General features: G+C 38.6%; 1 protein-coding gene across 1 annotated transcript in view; it reads left to right on the top strand.

Moving 5' to 3' along the window:
• NKAIN3 (sodium/potassium transporting ATPase interacting 3) overlaps positions 1-14,981 on the top strand; it is a 508,353-nt gene that overhangs the window by 445,137 nt on the left and 48,235 nt on the right. The gene's annotated exons all lie outside the window — the stretch shown is intronic.

Below are 14,981 nucleotides of genomic sequence, written 5' to 3'. Positions count from 1 at the left end.
ACAGAGGGGTTTGAGGAGTTCAGTTTGGCTATTAATACTGATTGTCAAAAAGTGAATATACCATCAGGAATGCAATTATAAAAACATATTAATAAAACTAGACAGCTGCCCCTTTGTATTTTATGGCAGTAAAACAATTCATTTGGCTCCCCCGTTTATAGGGCAGAGCCCATGCCTCATGTACAACACAGTCAAAGGAAAGAAGAAGCTTTCCATGTAGATGACAGGTGTAAAGTAGTTCTGTTCTAGAAAGAAGACAGTGAATACTTTGCACAAGAAGAAAAAGGAAAATATGCTATAGAACCAATGAATGAGATCATAGCAAAGTCATATGGGAAGTCATGAATCTCATGATCATGATTAAGACAAAATAAAAATTAAAATGTTGAAAATTAAAGAGGAACTTCCCTAGTGGTCCAGTGATTAAGACTTCACCTTCTAATACAGGGGGATGGGGGTTCAATCCCTGGTCAGGGAGCTAAGATCTCACATGCCTCAGTCAAAACAAAAAATTTAAAAATTTTAACAAATTAAAGACTTAAAAAAATGATTCAGATCAAAAAAAGTCTTAAAAAGAAAATTAAGGTGATTAAAAAAAATTATTAATTGAAAAGGGGATCAGATATTAAAAACCTGAAAGAAAAATTCAAGTGAAAAATACTTTCAGGGAAAAAAAGAAGGGAACTATTTAGCATTTGTCAGAATATCTGAGTTCCCCTTCCTTCAGGCACACGGGTGCTGAAAATCATGGGGAAGTCTTAGTTCTAAATGAAATACACTCAAGAGTCTTTAAAGGTCCCTGAAAATCATCCTGGAATCGGAGAAGGTATTATTGAGTGATGTATAGCTTTTAGGCAAGAGAGGACACAAATCAATAACATGATGAAATGGAAAGAACACAGACATGAGAACACAGAGAAAACAATCAGGCTACTCCACAGAGAAGCTGGATGACACAAGTGCAGTTTCGGTTCTCAGATCAGGTGGGAAGGTGGCCCAAGCTACTCTTTTCATAAACTCTGAAATGAGCTTTAAAGTGGTTGCTTTTCCATTCAGAAATACAGGAGTGGAAAATTCCAGGCTTAAGTGTCTATATTGTACATGAAAGTGAAGTGAAACTGTTAGTTGTTGAGATGTGTCCGACTCTTTCCAACCCCATGGACTGTAGCCCACCAGGCTCCCCTGTCCATGGGATTCTTCAGACAAGAATACATGAGTGGGCAGCCGTTCCCTTCTCCAGGTGATCTTCCTGACCCAGGGATGGAACCTGAGTCTCCCGCAGTACAGGTAGATTCTTTACCATCTGAGTCACCAGGGAATGTGTATATGTCTGTGTGCATGTGATTTGTGTATGTATATCCACGCTATATGTGTATCCATATGTGTGCATGTAAACAGGTGCCTATGTATGTGTGTGTGTGTATACCAATGGAACCATATTAGACAATCCAGACCCTTCAGTCCTTCACACCAAACATCGCTCAATTAAGGAAGAGGTAAGAGTGGCACATAGGTAAAGAATCTGCATGCCATTGCCGAAGACTTGGGTCCGATCCCAAGTCAGGAAGATCCCCTGGAGAAGGAAATGGCAACCCACACCAGTATTCTTGCCTGGAGAATTCCATGGATGGAGGAGCCTAGCAGGCTATAACCACTGAGCCCATGTTCCACTGGCTCAGAAGCCACTGAAATGGGAAACCCAGGCACTGCAATGAAGAATAGCCCCTATCACCACTATTACAGAAAGCCCTAGCACAGCAACAAAGACACAGCACAGCCAAAAATAAATTAGTTAATTAATTAAAAAAAAAAAAAACAAAGCAAGAGTAATTACAGGACCTCTTTTTATTCAGGAAGGAGGCAGAGTAACCTAATGGTTAAAAACATGATTTTTAGTCGTACACATCTGAATTCAAATTCTTGACATGCTACCTCTGCACTGTGTCCCATTGGGCAATTTAAGCAGTCTTCCCATGGTTCAGTTTCTTATTTACAAAAACTATAATGGCAGTAATGTTTTCATAAGATTATTTTAAGGACTAAGTGAGACCATCCCCAAGAAAAAGAAATGCAAAAAAGCAAAATGGCTGTCTGAGGAAGCCTTACAAATAGCTGTGAAAAGAAAAGAAGCGAAAAGCAAAGGAGAAAAGGAAAGATATACCCATTTGAATGCAGAGTTCCAAAGAATAGCAAGGAGAGATAAGAAAGCCTTCCTTAGTGATCAATGCAAAGAAATAGAGGAAAACAATAGAATGGGAAAGACCAGAGATCTCTTCAAGAAGATTAGAGATACCAAGGGACATTTCATGCAAAGATGGACTCAATAAAGGACAGAAATGGTATGGGCCTAACAGAAGCAGAAGATATTAAGAAGAGGTGGCAAGAATACACAGAAGCATTGTACAAAAAAGATCTTCACGACTCAGATAATCATGATGGTGTGATCACTCACCTAGAGCCAGACATCCTGAAATGTGAAGTCAAGTGCACCTTAGGAAGCATCACTATGAACAAAGCTAGTGGAGGTGATGTGATGGAATTCCAATTGAGCTATTTCAAATCTTAAAAGATGATGCTGTGAAAGTGCTACACTCAATAAGTCAGCAAATTTGGAAAACTCAGCAGTAGCCACGGGACTGGAAATGGTCAGTTTTCATTCCAATCCCAAAGAAAGGTAATGCCAAAGAATGCTCAAACTACCACACAATTGCACTCATCTCACACACTAGTAAAGTAATGCTCAAAATTCTCCAAGCCAGGCTTCAGCAATACGTGAACCGTGAACTTCCAGATGTTCAAGCTGGTTTTAGAAAAGGCAGAGGAGCCAGAGATCAAATTGCCAACATCTGCTGAATCATTGAAAAAGCAAGAGAGTTCCAGAAAAACATCTACTTCTGCTTTATTGACTATGCCAAAGCCTTTGACTGTGTGGATCACAATAAACTGTGGAAAATTCTGAAAGAGATGGGAATACCAGACCACCTGACCTGCCTCTTGAGAAATCTGTATGCAGGTCAGGAAGCAACAGTTAGAACTGGACATTGAACAACAGACTGGTTCCAAATTGGGAAAGGAGTACGTCAAGGCTGTATATTGTCACCCTGCTTATTTAACTTAAATGCAGAGTACATCATGAGAAACACTGGGCTGGAAGAAGCACAAGCTGGAATCAAGATTGCCCGGAGAAATATCAGTAACCTCAGATATGCAGATGACACCACCCTTACAGCAGAAAGTGAAGAAGAACTAAAAAGCTTCTTGATGAAAGTGAAAGAGGAGAGTGAAAAAGTTAGCTTAAAGCTAAACATTCAGAAAACAAAGATCATGGCATCCGGTCCCATCACTTCATGGCAAATAGATGGGGAAACAGTGGAAACAGTGACAGACTTTATTTTGGGGGGCTCCAAAACCACTGCAGATGGTGACTGCAGCCATGAAATTAAAAGACGCTTACTCCTTGGAAGGAAAGTTATGACCAGCCTAGACAGCATATTGAAAAGCAGAGACATTACTTTGTCAACAAAGGTCTGTCCAGTCAAGGCTATGGTTTTTCCGGTAGTCATGTATGGATGTGAGAGTTGGACTATAAAGAAAGCTGAGCACCAAAATTGATGCTTTTGAACTGTGGTGTTGGAGAAGACTCTTGAGAGTCCCTTGGACTGCAAGGAGATCCAACCAGTCCTTCCTAAAGGAAATCAGTCCTGAATGTTCACTGGAAGTACTGAAATGTTGTAGCTGAAAGTCCAACACTTTGGCCACCTGATGCAAAGAGACAACCCATTTGAAAAGACCCTGATTCTGGGAAGGATTAAGGGCAGGAGTAGAAGGGGATGACAGAAGATGAGATGGTTGGGTAGCATCACCGTCTCAATGGACATGAGTTTGGGTAAACTCTGTGAGTTGGTGATGGACAGGGAGGCCTGGGGTGCTGCGGTTCATGGGGTTGCAAAGAGTCAGACACGACTGAGCAACTGAACTGAACTGAGATAATGTATAAAGCCCTCAACGTTGTTCATGGCACAAAGTTATCATCAATACATGATAATTGCTATAATCATTATTTGACTCATAAATGTACTAAACTAAGACACACCAGAAAGTCCAGTGAAAAAATAAGAGATAGAGGAGAGAATTGAGAATTGACCAGCCAGTGTCTCCCAGTTGAGTCTCTGAATTCAAGATTCAAATGGCAGCCTCCAGCCTCCAGCAATTCAGACTCCACATCCCTGAGTGCTAGCCCATGAACCCACAGTCAAGTTTGGAAGGAAACTCAGAGTCCAGGAATAATGAGCAGCCATGATAAATTTCACACTAAGGTGCACTGCCCAGTAGCAAGAAGTGTTAGTTGATGATGACACATCCAATTGCCTGGTGTTGAACTCAGATATTTAAAGCAGCATATTATATCCTTTAATTAACCACGCTTTACTCACAGTCCAAAAGCACAGAATAAAAGTCTTCTTGAGCCATCTCCCAAAGTGAAATTGATCGCTTGGTTGTACATGTATGCATATATTTACACTGAAAGTCTATACATAAATTCACAAACCCATGCACAGAGAAATGTAGTACATTCAGCTGGGAAAGAATAAAATGGCTTTAAGACATATCAACAAATCAGCACCTAAATCATTAAACTGACAGGAAACCTTGTACACTATTCTCGTGTCATTCTGAAAAGAATATCCTGGATCTGACTAGAATGCATTAAAAGACCAGGGTGTCTGGAGATTGAAAGCATCTTTAAAGGAAAAAAAAAAAAATGCAGATATGTGACTATTAGAAAAGGAAGCAGATGTTCTCATGAGGAAAAAAAAAAGCCAAATTACAAACACTTGAGCTTTACAACAGTTTTAAATAACCCTCTGTGGTGCAGCCTAAGAACTTTTAACTTTAATGAAAGCAAAAATCATTTTATCATACTGATGGAAGCGTATTTGTCCTTTTCATGTTGCCTTTTCATTCATTTTTGGTTTGCTTTCATTTCTTCCCCCATGATTCGATATTTGCTTCCGTTACAACCTAGGACATTACTAGCAAAGGGAAATGGACCAATGAGGCATTTATCTCAATCATTCAGGGATAAACAATTTATACCAAAGTAGATGTTTTAGACAAAAGAGAATTTTTGCTCAGATTAATTCCAGACCTGGCTGGGTTTCAGACATAAAATAATGTATTGATGATACCATGGAGCTGTGACTTTGATCCATCCAGTGCCCTAAGCCCTGCCTGTGCTTTGGGACCCTTTTGTGATCAGGGCAGTGTTATCATGTATGTGAAGGCTTCCTTTTGAACATCACCATGCAATTCTATTCTGATGTACGGATGTAAGAGTTGGACCATAAAGAAAGTTTAGCACCGAAGAATTAATGCTTCCCAACTGTGGTGCTGGAGAAGACTCTTAAGATTCCCTTGGACAGCAAGGAGATCCAACCAGTCCATCCTAAAGGAAATCAATCCTGAATATTCATTCCAAGGACTGATGCTGAAGCTGATGCTCCAATACTTTGGCCACCTGATGCAAAGAGCCGACTCATTAGAAAAGACCCTGATGCTGGAAAAGATTAAGGGCAGGAGGAAAAGGGGGCAACAGAGATGAGATGGTTGGATGGCATCACTGACTCGGTGGACATGAATTTGAGCAAACTCAGGGAAATAGTGAAGGACAGGGAGGCCTGGTGTGCTGCAGTCCATTGGTTCTTGGAGTTGGATGCAACTGAGCAAGCATGCAGGGAAAGCAGGGCTGTGGGGAGGGAAGTTGACTAGAACTCCGTTCCTAGACATAGTGTCAGGACAAGTACCTAGGCTGCTAGTGGTGGGGGGCTGCTTTCCCTGAGACCCCACAGGTAAGGACCGTATCATCACCTGATCACCTGTCCTTGCACCTGAAAAAGCACACATAGGATTTTCACCTGGAATGAGACTCCTCACCTACTGGTTAAAATTTTTAATTTTAAAAATTTAACTGATCATAAAATGATCAGTTACTTAGTCCTACCAAAATCAGTTGCTTTTATAGTCACAACACAACATCCATTTTCCTAATGAACAAATGAAAGAAGGCTTATTTTTCTTTTAAATGATGATATCAACATGTAGAAAGATACAAACATCTAATAGGAGACTTTGCATTTCAGCTGAGGATCAGATATGAACAGTAATTTGCTTTGTATCAACCTTCCCTGTTTTTTCTTGTGTTTCAGAATACTGGGAGTTTTTTAGTAAGGCAGTAAATGGATTAGATATTTGAAGGGAAGGATATATTACTTTGTTAGGTTTACATTTATTTCTGTAAAAGAATTCTACCTATAAAATCACAATGGAGATAATATCTTGATTAATCAAATAATCCTTCTCTTATCAGTTAATATATCCTCCCAGAAAAAGCAAAACCTAACTGTGTAATTTTCCTTGTCTGACTTGAGAGTCTTGCTGGTGGCAAAATATTAACCCCTGATGTGACTCAGCTTCCTCAAACGCCGTTATCGCTGCGATCCTTGAAAGCTTGACCTCTGCCGTTTTTGTTGTTGTTGAACTGGAGGCATTTACCTGGGGGTTGTCTAGAGGTCCAGATGAGGGGGCTAAGTGCCAGGCATGGCCTCGTGAATTGCCTATCCTGCTCCCACTGAGCAGAGAAGACTGTTCCCCAGGAGGTTGGCAGCCTTTCCTGGGGGTCAGTTTGGTGTCAGGTCCATCCCACCCTGCCCCTACCCCCTGGAGAACTGTTCCCTTGTCCAGAAGCAGATGTCACAAAAACTCCTTGAACTCTGGAGGCTTCTCACAGCCCTGGATCTCCAGGCCCTTTCTCAGATGCATGTGTAATTCTTTATCTCATGCCAGACACTACCTAATCCCTTCACTTATGGTAACCCAGTTAATCCAAAGGGAAATTCCATTCATGGGCTAGATATTAGTATTATCACCCTTATTTCTTTATAATTTCCTTGGTGGCTCAGATGGTAACGAATCTACCTGCAGTGCAGGAAACCTGGGATGTAGGTGGTTCAGGCATTCTCCCCACGGGACCGTCAGCTTAGAGACTCCTATTCCTAGTTACTCCGTCCTACAAGTCAACTGACAGAACACAACATCTACTAAATACCAGAAGTGGGAGCATGGCTAAAGGGCCAAGTGCCAGAGCTGGACTATTCAAATTGAAGCATCACATTGAAAATCATTCCTTTCTTTGGTTTAATCTGTATATATTTAATTTATGCATCATATTGACTTTTTTAGATTTTATTTTTTCATTCAGTTTTATCGAGATATTATTGACGTACAGCATTGTTTAATTTAAGGTATAATAATAACTTGACCTACAACATAATAACTTGACTTACGTATATTATGAAATGATTACCACAATAATAATAGTTAAAACGCATCATCTCATATAGACACACAGAAAGGTTTCTTGTTTTTTCATTATGAGAACTTTTAAGATCTACTCTCTTAGCAACTTTCAAGTACACCAGACAGCAGTGTTAACTGTAGTTGTCATACTGTACATGCATTATATTCTCAATACTTATTTATCTTTTAACTGACAATTTGCACCTTTTGACCACCTTCATTTAATCCACTATCCTACTCTCCTTTTCTGGTAACTAAAAATCTGACTGTCTTCCTATAAGTTTTTTTTTTAGACTTTATTTTTCAGGGAAGTTTTAGGTTCACAACAAAACTGAGCAGAAGCTACAAAAATTTCCCATATACCCCTTACCTCTCTATATGCGTGACCTCCCCACTATCAAAATCCCACACTGGTGGTATATGGGAATCTCTGACCTTTCTGCTCATTGTTACTGTGAACCTAAAAATGTTCTAAAAAGAATAGTTAATTAATTTGAAAACAAAAAACCTCACATCAGATTGGTCCATTTGTTACAATTGATGAAGCTACATTGACATATCATAATCATACAAAGTCCAGAGTGTACATTAGAGTTCACTCTTAATGTTGTACTGAGTTTTAACAAATGTTTAACCTGTACTGATCATTGAAGTATCATACAAAGTAACTTCATTGCCCTAAAATCCCCTTTCCTCTATCTATTCACCCCTGCCTCCCAGGCATCGACCCTTTTCTTGTCTCCATGCATGAGTACGTACTCAGTCACTCAATCATTTTGACTACAGTCCCACAGGCTGTAGCCCACCAGGTTCCTCTGTCCATGAAGTTCTCTAGGCAAGAATACTGGAGTTGGTTGCCATTTCCTCCTCCAGGAGATCTTTCCAACCCAGAGGTCAAACCCACGTTCCTGTATTGGCAGAAAGATTCTTTACCACTGAGTCACCTGGCAAGCCCTATTGTCTCCATAATTTTTCATTTTCTAGAACTTCATATGATAGGAATTATATAGTATGTAGTTTTTCAGATTGATTTCTTCCTCTTAGGAATATGTGTTTAAGATTCTTTCATGCCTTTTCATATCTTCACAACTCATTTCATTTTAGTGCTGAATAGTATCCTATGATCTGAATGTACCACATTTACCTACTAAAGGACATGTTGGTTGCTTTCAAGTTTTGGCAGTTATAGATAAAGTTGATATAAATATCCATGTGCAGGATTTTGTGTGGACCTGTTTTCAACTCCTCTTGGTATATACCCAAAGTAGGAATATGGTTGCTGGGTCAAATAGTAAGTTAGGTTTTGCAAGAAATTACCAACCTGTTTCCAAGTCCACTGTTTCACATTCCCCTAGCAATGAATGAGAATTCCTGTTGTTTCATATCCTTGTTGCTATTTGGGGTTGTCAGAATTCTGGATTTTGGCCACTCTAATAGATATGTCATGGCATCTCATTGTTTTAATTTGAAATTCCCTAATGATATGTGCTGTTGACCGTCTTTCTTTAAGCATATTGCCAACCATGTATCTTCTTTCATGAGATTTCTGTTCAGGTCTTTGGCCCATTTTTCAATGGGATTGTTCATTTTCATAATACTGAGTTTTAAAAGTTCTTTGTATACTTTGACTAACAGTCCTATATCAGATGTGTCTTTTGCAAAAATTTTCTCCACATGTCTGAAAAAGTCTGAAGAAATATTTTCTTTGCAAGTCTATAGTGTGTCTACTTATTCTCTTGACAGTGTATTTTACATAACAGAAAATTTTTACTTTAATGAAATTCATTTTATCAATTATTTTTCTAATGAACTGTGCCTTCAATGTTGGATCTACCAAGATATTACTATATCCAAGGTCACCTAGATTTTCTCCTATGTTATCTTCTAGGAGTTTTATAATTTTGTGTTTTACACTTAGCGTGAACTTTTTCGAGTTAATTTTTATGAAGAGTATATTCTTTTTGCTTTTAGTTTTGTTTTTTGAGTTTGAAAACAAAAAATCATCATTAATATTTCTAGTTTCATCTTGAGAAACCACATGGCGTGGCATAATGAAAACTAACTTTGTTTCCTTTAATAAGATTTTGGTTGAAAATATGTATTAATAAGCATTATATATTCACCTTCCCAATTAAAGTGCGGGGTGTTTCAGTGGCTATAAGAATAATTTATTTTAAGCATGGTTTTCAGCCGAATAGAACATCAGCTTAGCTGACAGTTCTAGCTGTTGGATTCACATTATCCTTCTTGAATCCATTGATCTGAAGCAGCATTAAAATGTTTTAATAAGTGCCCTTATAAAGACAGCAGGCCAACATTACTAAACTTTTTAAAACATTTCAAAGGGGATTATGGAAACATGTTTAAGCTCTGACAGTAAATAAGTATGCGTGCGTGTGTACTAAATCGCTTCAGTTGTGTCCGACTCTTTGTGACTGCTGTGGACTTTAGCCCACCAGACTTCTCTGGACATGGGATTCTCCAGGCAGGAATACTGGAGTGGGTTTCCATGCCCTCCTCCAAGGGATCTTCCTGACCCAGGGATCAAACTCATGTTTCTTATGTTTCTCCTGCATTGGCAGGCAGGTTTTTCACTGCTAGCGCCATCAGTATACTGGCCACCAAACTGATCTTTAGCAAATGAGCACTGAGAGTTCTCTCTTTCTGATTTCCCTCTGCTTAGTTAATTTACACGATGATGATATATCCTGTAGATAGCTGACTCACTCAAGCCTACAGCCTACACACAGGATGAAGGTGAAAACTTACTACTCAGATCAGTTCTTCCTTTCAACTGATGTACGTTCCATGAGTTATTGTCCAATTTATTGGAAGGTCATTTCTCTGCCCACAAGTGAAGTGTTTAATTTCTCCCTGTGGAGAAGAAGCCTCCAGGTTGGAAATGTATTCAAGCACAGACAATTATCATTTCAACTCATCGGCTGAGTTTTCCTCTCTTCTAATTGGAGTGCCCTTCGGGTGTCCATGTTCTTGCCACGTGAGCTTACATGATCGCCAACTAGGGACACAGGATTTGAGGTTCCCCTCCCAGCAGGGCTGGCCTGCTCACCCAGAAGGAAAGTGTGTGCTACCATTTTGGGATATGCAGTCTGCCATCATATCACCCTGTCATCACTAGATCCAGCCCTTCCCCAGGGCTAGTTAATGTGCCATTTTGCAACCTTGATCTCTTTAAGATCATTAAGTGGCTTGATCCCTTTATTGTTTTATCCTTTGAAGACCACCATAGGGCTCTGATTTTTACTCTTTAACACCAATGAGGCATCAGAGACTATCTGAGAGGGAGCTATGTGGAAGGAAATAGTGACACTGGACCCTTCTGGAAGCCAATAAGCAGAGAAGAGAGGGGAGATGGGGGACAAAGAGAGCCAGTTTGATGTCACTGTTAACTACTGAAATACTATTGCTATTTAGTCTTTAAGCAGAGACAAAATTTCATCCTTATTTGGCCAGTTTGCATGAAGATTACGCTTCTTCTAAAATGCAAATAAAATTCCTACCAATGCCCTCTGACATGGTTTCTATCTTAAGTACATCACTCCCTCCCTCTCTTTCTCTACAGCCCACTCTTCCCCCCCAGCCCTTCCTCTTCTCCTTCCTCCACTCTCCCTTCCTCCTTCCATCTTCACTCACATAGATAGTATTCATTGAATGAAATAGGAGGGAAAGGGTGTTAGGAAAATCCAGGCTGAAAATTATTTGAGAATCCATCAGTAAGTGAAAGCAGGTTTAAAATCCTTCTATTCACAGGATTAAAACTGCAGAAAAGCAAAAATAACAAAACTAGAGCTGATGAACATGTGAGAGGTAAAGGTTACAACAGATTCCATAGGTGGCTTTTATCCATTTTAACCAGGATTAAATCTATTTTAATAGTTCTTTGTTAAATCATTTAATTACTTTTCTGAGAAGAGACAGCTCTAGGTATCATGTAAGGTAAAACCTTTCAGACTTAAAAAAATAAAAAGTGAGGGAAAAAGGAAGCAGCTACGTAATCAAGATAAGATTAGAGTCAGAGCCTTACATAGAAAAGTTAACATTTCAAATGACTTCTGCAAAAATCTCTTTCCAAATCTGCTTCCTTTCTAGACTTTGATTAAATTCACATTAGCACCATGGGGGGAAGAAGGCAGATGTTTTACAAACTATTGTCATATTAACTGATGTGAGAAAATGTTTCTTGATTTAATGACGTGTAAATAAGATTTATCTTTACACTTTTCGGGATGTGGTTATTAGCCTCCTGGTGAAATGCTCAAATTATATGCTTGAAAATATAGATACAAATATACTCCAAAAGAAAATAAATAAACAAAGCCAGGTGTGTCACTCCAATTCGAGTGTAAAGGAAAGAAATGGTAAAGATTAGGAGGAAACAATTCTCTCATGTCAAAACCCCAGTTGTTTCATATGGTAAAGAAAAATATTATGTAGCTATTTGTTCATCTATATATTCATATATATACATATAATATATGTTGTTGTTATTGTTTGGTAGCTAAGTTGTGTCTGACTCTTTGTGACCCCATAGACTGCAGCACACCAGGCTTTCCTGTCCTTCTCTATCTCCTGGAGTTTGCTCAAGTTCATGTCCATTGAGTTGATGATGCTATCTAACCATCTCATCCTATCCCTGCTGCTGCTGCTGCTGCTGCTAAGTCGCTTCAGTTGTGTCTGACTCTGTGAGACCCCATGGACGGCAGCCCACCAGGCTCCCCCATCCCTGGGATTCTCCAGGCAAGAGCACTGGAGTGGGTATACTATCCCTACTTTATATATGTGTATATATATATATATATATATACATATATATATATATATATATAGTATAATATCATATATACACATATATATGTTATATAGTATATTGTGTGTGTGTGTGTGTGTGTGTGTATGGTCTTCTATTAACTTCCTGAAATAAATAAAAAGATGATACCCCTCCCTCCAGGAGTCTGTCATTAATTTGAAAAGTTGAGACATACAAGCATAAAGACATACAAGCATACACACATAGTAAGATGTGTTAGGCAGTGATAACTAGCTTTGTAGGTCAGTTACCTGACATACAAAATAAAGAGAGGGCTTCTAATACTCAGTAGATTCCATTCCACTTTTAAAATGTACATTAGTGTAGACAGTTGGCTTAATAAGAAAATAACTTCAGTAATTATTTCATGCAGAAGTAGACAATCATTGCTGCTCTTATACCAGCAGGACAAAGTTCTAAGTGTGCTTGAGGCATTGACTCTCCAGACAAATGCAAATACTTGCAAGTGTTTGCATAGAATTTTGTGTTCAGGTCCACTTGATCAGGTCCCCTCCCCACTCAAGCTTTCATGCTCCCCTTTAAACAACCCCCATGCCCACAGGATAAGAGGAAAGACTCATGACTCAGAAGTCAGGCAATAAGGTGTGGGAACTTTGGAAAATTTGAGACTACTCTGTTTTAGAGAGCAACAGCTGTTCAGTTTGAGCTAACTGGTGACAAATGAGACTTCAGGTCTGATTTCTTTTAAGGAAAACTGGAAGTTTGAAATTTTTGTGATAGCTTCCAAAATAATATACAAACATTTCCACTTGCCTTTCAAGGCTTTGTTATTATTTTGTTACTTCAAAAATTTTTTTTTTATTTTTTACAACCATCTTAACATTTTAAGGAAACAATACGTAGACCAAATGAAGTGTATCTGTGGACTGAAGACAAAGAACACCGTTTTTTTGTTTTTTGTTTGGAGTCTAGTTGATTTACAATGTTGTATTAGTTTCAGGTGTACAGCAAAGTGATTCAGTTTACATATACATGTATCTATTCTTTTTTGGATTCTTTTCCCATATAGGTTATTACAGAATATTGAGTAGATGTTTTCTCTAGTGATTCAGTATGGCCTGGAGAGGTCAGGGAGGGCTGTGATGTCTACTGATGCGTTACTTCTTGAATGTGGGGGTGGGGGTGTTTGTGTGCATGCGTGTGTGTGCATAAAGACATATGCAACTGAGAAAGGTAAAAGAGGAAGCACCCTTCAGACTCTGGAAGGATCCACAATCAACAGGTTGGAATGATAAGAAAGTATGGAACATTTGGGTAAAAGAGGAAAAATTTTCCCCAACCAGAAAAAAAGATTGACTTTATAGTACAACATAGCCTTGAAAGGCAAGTGGAGATGTTTGTGTAAGCAGAAGATTCTTGAATGATATTGATTCATTGCATTTTGATCATACGTAAAGATTTGTGCCTCTTAGTATATTTGCTGTAAAATGGCATGCCCAATGAAAATCCAACACTGCATTTAGGTAGATTAAATTCTGTCAATATCCAACAAAGACACATGATTTTTTCCCAAAAGTTATTTTATTTTTGAAAAGTTTTATTTTATATTTGAGTATAGCCAATTAACAATGTTGTGATAGTTATCCATTTTAGATATAGTAGTGTATACATGCCAATCCCAAACTCTATAACTAGCCCTCCTTCCCCTCTGACAACCATAAATTCATTCTCTGTTTATGTTTTGTAAATAAGTTCATTTGTATAATTTCTTTTTAGATTCCACATACACAAAGACACATAGTATAAAATACACTTCTTCCTTAGCCATTTATTCACTTGTTATCAATCACAGATATGAATTCAAAATCTTGAAGATCTGATTTCAGTGGCAAAAGTGCTGCAACTTTAATTATTTGCATAGTGATCCTGATGTAAAATCCTGCAGAAGGCAAGACAGGAAATCAGAGTTGGGTTGAATGTCAATTATGCATGCTAATTTCCATTCATATACAAATATCTGATTAAATTCATAAAATGCAGCTGGGTCCACTTTCATCTTTAATGAAAAGAAAATATCACTCAAAGGGTGTGAAAGCAGGGATTGAAAATTCAAAGGATGTTTTTCTCAAACACTCACAGGATATCATTTCTCATATTACTACTATTTCTGTTTCAGTTGTTTGCCTTTTGGTTTGTGTTTTGTTGTTATTATTTATTTGTTTTTTGTAGTTATTATTTTCTTAGAATGAAAACTCTAAAAAGAGCTCAAGGGAATGTTGTAAAATTTAAATTTTCCTCCCAGCCATAAAAACAAGGGTATATTACTTCCCCACTCTGGTGGCAACAGCTGATATCAGTTCCGGAAATAGTATGTGCATATAATACCAGCTCATAATTGAATTTAGCTACATTAAAAAAAAAAGCCCAAATAATAGTTGTTTAGAAGGTAAGTATAAGTCATTCAGTCATGTCCGACTCTCTGCCATCCCATGGACTATAACCTGTCAGTCTCCTCTGTCTGGAATTCTCTAGGCAAGAATACTGGAGTGGGTAGCCATTCCCTTTGCCAGGGGATCTTCCCTACCCAGGGATCAAACCCAGGTCTCCAGCATTGTGGGCAGATTCTTTACCATCTGAGCCACAGGGAAGTCCATCTAGAAGGTAGAGATTTGTTTTACTCTCATCTGAGAGGGATCTGGCAGCAGGCATAGCAGGCCTATAATGGTGCCTCTATGGTCATCTGAGAATCAGACTCTTTTAATATTTCCTTCCTCATCTGATCTCAGATCATTCCATTTTCAGCCTGAAAAGCACCTCATGATCACAACAGGGCAGC

Source organism: Giraffa tippelskirchi, chromosome 6 (genome assembly GCF_054371585.1).
Source record: "Giraffa tippelskirchi isolate mGirTip1 chromosome 6, T2T-mGirTip1v1.2.pri, whole genome shotgun sequence".
In the NCBI taxonomy this organism is placed as follows: domain Eukaryota; kingdom Metazoa; phylum Chordata; class Mammalia; order Artiodactyla; family Giraffidae; genus Giraffa; species Giraffa tippelskirchi.
The sequence above is the reverse complement of the archived record's forward strand: the minus strand, read 5'-3'. Positions and strand labels throughout refer to the sequence as shown.